Source organism: Phyllobates terribilis, unplaced genomic scaffold (genome assembly GCF_046119375.1).
Source record: "Phyllobates terribilis strain yellow unplaced genomic scaffold, ASM4611937v1 Scaffold_4__5_contigs__length_816908805, whole genome shotgun sequence".
NCBI classification, from domain to species: Eukaryota; Metazoa; Chordata; class Amphibia; order Anura; family Dendrobatidae; genus Phyllobates; species Phyllobates terribilis.
The window spans coordinates 677,169,800-677,175,176 of NW_027362764.1; the positions used below are offsets into that span (position 1 = coordinate 677,169,800).

At 49.8% G+C, this 5,377-nt stretch overlaps 3 pseudogenes; all 3 read right to left on the minus strand.

The window, feature by feature from the left end:
* Nucleotides 1-1,809: 1,809 nt before the first annotated feature.
* LOC141268695 (5S ribosomal RNA) lies at nucleotides 1,810-1,928 on the minus strand (annotated as a pseudogene).
* A 943-nt stretch (nucleotides 1,929-2,871) lies between these two features.
* LOC141268869 (5S ribosomal RNA) lies at nucleotides 2,872-2,991 on the minus strand (annotated as a pseudogene).
* Nucleotides 2,992-3,611: 620 nt separating this feature from the next.
* Nucleotides 3,612-3,730, minus strand: LOC141267289 (5S ribosomal RNA; annotated as a pseudogene).
* Nucleotides 3,731-5,377: the final 1,647 nt, after the last annotated feature.

Here is a 5,377-nt window from a genome sequence, read left to right on the forward strand (position 1 = left end):
TGGGGTCACTTATTGGGGGTTTCCTCTGTTTAGGCACCTCAGGGGCTCTCCAAATGCAACATTGCGTCCGCTATCCATTCCAGTCAAATTTCCATTCCAAAAGTCAAATGGCGCTCCTTACCTTCCAAGCCATGCCGTGCGCCCAAACAGTGGCTTTGCACCACATATGGGGTATCAGCGTGCTCAGGAGAAATTGCACAACACATTTTTGGGTCCATTTTTTCTGGCTGCCCTTGTGAAAATTAAAAATTTGAGGCTAAAGTAGCAGTTTTGTGTTAAAAATGTGTTTTTTTATTTTCACACTTCAACATTATAAAATTCTGTGAAGCCCCTGGGGGTTCAAGGTGCTCACCACACATCTAGATAAGTTCCTTGAGGGGTCTAGTTTCCAAAATGGGGTCACTTATTGGGGGTTTCCTCTGTTTAGGCACCTCAGGGGCTCTCCAAATGCAACATTGCGTCCGCTATCCATTCCAGTCAAATTTCCATTCCAAAAGTCAAATGGCGCTCCTTACCTTCCAAGCCATGCCGTGCGCCCAAACAGTGGCTTTGCACCACATATGGGGTATCAGCGTGCTCAGGAGAAATTGCACAACACATTTTTGGGTCCATTTTTTCTGGCTGCCCTTGTGAAAATTAAAAATTTGACGCTAAAGTAGCAGTTTTGTGTTAAAAATGTGTTTTTTTATTTTCACACTTCAACATTATAAAATTCTGTGAAGCCCCTGGGGGTTCAAGGTGCTCACCACACATCTAGATAAGTTCCTTGAGGGGTCTAGTTTCCAAAATGGGGTCACTTGTTGGGGGTTTCCTCTGTTTAGACACTTCTGGGGCTCTCCAAATGCAACATGGCGTCCGCTATCCATTCCAGTCAAATTTCCATTCCAAAAGTCAAATGGCGCTCCTTACCTTCCAAGCCATGCCGTGCACCCAAACAGTGGCTTTGCACCACATATGGGGTATCAGCGTGCTCAGGAGAAATTACACAACACATTTTGGGGTCCATTTTTTCTGGCTGCCCTTGTGAAAATTAAAAATTTGAGTTTAAAGTAGCAGTTTTGTGAAAAAAAGTTAAATGTTCATTGTTTTCTTCCACATTCCAAAAATTCCTGTGAAGCACCTGAAGGGTTAATAAACTTCTTGAATGTGGTTTTGAGCACCTTGAGGGGTGCAGTTTTTAGAATGGTATCACTTTTGGGTATTTTCTGTCATAAAGGCTCCTCAAAGTCACTTCAAATAAGATGTGGTCCCTAAAAAAAATGTTTTTGTAAATTTTGTTGTAAAAATGAGAAATCGCTGGTCAACTTTTAACCCTTATAGCTTCCTAACAAAAAAAATTTTGGTTCCAAAATTGTGCTGATGTGAAGTAGACATGTGGGCAATGTTATTTATTAACTATTTCGCCAATTTCCGATTTTTTCACAATCAAACGCAAGTGATATCAAAGAAATTTTACCACTATCATGAAGTACAATATGTCACAAAAAAACAATCTCAGAATCAGGGGGATCCGTTGAAGCGTTCCAGAGTAATTACCTCATAAAGTGACAGTGGTCAGAATTGAAAAAATTGGCCTGGTCACGAAGGCAAAAACAGGCTCTGGCGCGAAGTGGTTAAAAGTAAAGAAGCAACAATGCTGGAGGCCCAGGGTGATCAGAAGGATGCTGGTATTTTGCAGAGATGAAATAGCGCAAGAGAGAAAGCAAATGAAAAAAAGAAAAGAGAATGAATGTGTGCACTTGTGAAAGGGAATGGAAAAAAGTCATAGAAGAGAGTGCCCCCTGCTGGTGGAAGGAAGGAAAAACCAAAAGCCTACAGCACCTGGTATTCCCAGGTGGTTTCCCATCCAAGTACTAACCAGGCCCAACCCTGCTTGGTTTCCAAGATGAGACAAGATCAGGCGTGTCCAGGGTGGTGTGGCCGTAGGCGAAGACCAGCCTCTCATTTGCTGCTTTTCTACTTTGACGTCTGGCTGCCGGCTGCCCTTTCCAGTGCTCAGCAAGACAAGGTCCTTTTGTGCTTTCCCTTCTCTTCAATTTTTTTTGCTGGCTTCCTTAAAAGGTCTTGTAGACACAACGCCCCACTCAGAGCCGCTGAGCTCACTGATCGGCTGCAGCGCTGTCGACGGAACGTCAGCTTCACGGCCAATGCCACAGGCCGGGAGCAGAGGCGAGACTCACCGGTAGACCTGGGTAGGGTGAGTAGAGCGCGGTTAGTTGCTTTCTAATAGCCTGCAGCCGGAGATTAACTTTTAATGAAAGGGAACAATCCCTTTGACTATCTGCAGCACGCCACACCTAGGAAGCGCACTCTCACACACAAGCCAGCATGCACACGTGCTCGCACGTGACAACACCACCTATCTGCCCCTACAACATCTCCGTCACCATGCGTCAGACTCTCCTGCCTGTTTTATGATTTCAGGGCCCTAGCAGGAATCACCCCCCCCCTCCCCAATTCCTTCCGCACCTTCCTTGCCTTCCTTGCACTGAGGTTAGCTCTTTGTCAGCCGTCTGGCTTGGTTACACAATCTTCTTTGCAGAGAAACATGTTACCTCTGCTGGCCCTCGCTAGGCGGCCGGCATCCAAAACCTTCCCTGGGCACCTGCTGAAAGCCTGGCCCCTTCACGGCCCCGTGTGCTTTTTACACCATCATTTCCACACGGCGAGCTGCGGAGTCAATAAGCAATCCTAGCCGTGGCAAGGAGCTCGGTGTCAGGCCTGCGTGAAGGCGGCGGGGTAGCGTACTTAGCTGCCAACTGGCTCAGAGGCCTTGGGGCTTCCATCATCTAAGTTACTTAAGGTCGGTGTCCGGCAAGGCGCCGTTCCACGCTAGCCGAGCTGGGCAGTAGGGCAAAACGTCATCAAAATGGTCTACAGCACCCGGTGTTCCCAGGAGGTATCCCATCCAAGTACTGTTCGAGCCCAGCCCTGCTTTGCTTCCGAGATCAGACGAGATCAGGCGTATCCAAGGTGGCATGGCCAGGAGACGCTGCTCGATCCATCGCCCGGCCAGCCTTTCTCAGGATCGCTTGGTGGCGAGCAATCTGGCCGTGACGGGGCGGGCTCCGAAGGGTCCATGCAAAGGCTGTGCCGTCCCTACAGGTGTGGTTTGTTTAGCAGTGATTCACCCGCCGCATCAGGTTTCTTCAAAAATGGCTCGGCGCAGGGTTTCCTGCAGGCTAAACCCTTCATCGCGGTAATGTGACAGAAAGAGCAAGCTGGACCTGAAACTTGGGGGTTGAGCGATCCGTCCAGGGGTGAATGAAGGAAGAGGGTGAAATGGTTGCCAGTGACTTTGAGCTGCTCTTCAGGTTGGAGGGTCATGTTGCCTGCAAAGGTCTTCTGCTTGGGGTTACCGGTGGTTGCCTCCAGCCACCCGGGAGACGCTGGTCCTGGTGAAAAGGAGCCTAGTATTAAAAGTAAATAAGCAACAATGCTGGAGGCCCACGGTGATCAGAAGGATGCTGGTATTTTGCAGAGATGAAATAGCGCAAGAGAGAAAGCAAATGAAAAAAAGAAAAGAGAATGAATGTGTGCACTTGTGAAGGGAATGGAAAAAAGGCATAGAGGAGAGTGCCCCCTGCTGGTGGAAGGAAGGAAAAAGCAAAAGCCTACAGCACCTGGTATTCCCAGGTGGTCTCCCATCCAAGTACTAACCAGGCCAAACCCTGCTTAGCTTCCAAGATCAGACAAGATCAGGCGTGTTTAGGGTAGTGTGGCCGTAGGCAGAGACAAACCTCTCACTTGCTACTTTTCTACTTTGAAGTCTGGTTGCCGGAAGCCCTTTCCAGTGTTCAGCAAGACCAGGTCCTTTTGTGCTTTCCCTTCTCTTCAATTTTTTTGCTGGCTTCCTTAAAAGGTCTTGTAGACACAATGCCCCACTCAGAGCCGCTGAGCTCACTGATCGGCTGCAGCGCTGTCGACGGAACGTCAGCTTCACGGCCAATGCCACAGGCCGGGAGCAGATGCGAGACTCACCGGTAGACCCGGGTAGGGTGAGTAGAGCGCGGCTAGTTGCTTTCTAATAGCCTGCAGCCGGGGATTAACTTTTAATGAAAGGGAACAATCCCTTTGACTGTCTGCAGCGCGCCACACCTAGGAAGCGCACTCTCACACACAAGCCAGCATGCACACGTGCTCGCACGTGACAACACCCCCTATCTGCCCCTACAACCTCTCCGTCACCATGCGTCAGACTCTCCTGCCTGTTTTATGATTTCAGGGCCCTAGCAGGAATCACTGCCCCCCTCCCCAATTCCTTCCTTGCCTTTCTTGCACTGAGGTTAGCTCTTTGTCAGCCGTCTGGCTTGGTTACACAAGCTTCTTTGCAGAGAAACATGTTACTTCTGCTGGCCCTCGCTAAGCGGCCGGCATCCAAAACCTTCCCTGGGCACCTGCTGTAAGCCTGGCCCCTTCACGGCCCCGGTTCTTTTAATGCCATCTTTTCCACACGGCGAGCTGCGGATTCAATAAGCACTCTTAGCCGTGGCAAGAAGCTCGGTTTCAGGCCTGCGTGGTAGCGTACTTAGCTGCCAACTGGCTCAGAGGCCTTGGGGCTTCCATCATCTAAGTTACTTAAGGTCGGTGTCCGGCAAGGCGCCGTTCCATGCTAGACGAGCTGGGCAGTAGGGCAAAACGTCATCAAAATAGTCTACAGCACCTGGTGTTCCCAGGAGGTCTCCCATCCAAGTACTGTCTGAGCAAAGCTCTGCTTTGCTTCCAAGATCAGACGAGATCGGACGTATCAAAGGTGGTAAAGCCAGTAGACGCTGCTCGATCCATCGCCCGGCCAGCCTTTCTCAGGATCGCTTGGTGGCGAGCAATCTGGCCGTGACGGGGCGGGCTCCGAAGGGTCCATGCAAAGGCTGTGCCATCCCTACAGGTGTGGTTTGTTTAGCAGTGATTCACCCGCCGCATCAGGTGTCTTCAAAAATGTCTTGGCGCAGTGTCTCCTGCAGGCTAAACCCTTCATCGCGGTTATGTGACAGAAAGAGCAAGCTGGAAACGTAACTTGGGGGCGGAACGAGACGTCCAGGGGTGAATGAAGGAAGAGGGTGAGATGGTTGCCAGTGACTTTGAGCTGCTCTTCAGGGGGGAGGGTTGTGTTGCCTGCAAAGGTCTTCTGCTTGGGGTTACCGGTGGTTGCCTCCAGCCACGCGGGAGACGCTGGTCCTAGTATTAAAAGTAAAGAAGCAACAATGCTGGAGGCCCACGGTGATCAGAAGGATGCTGGTATTTTGCAGAGATGAAATAGCGCAAGAGAGAAAGCAAATGAAAAAAAGAAAAGAGAATGAATGTGTGCACTTGTGAAAGGGAATGGAAAAAAGGCATAGAAGAGAGTGCCCCCTGCTAGTGGAAGGAAGGAAAAAGCAAA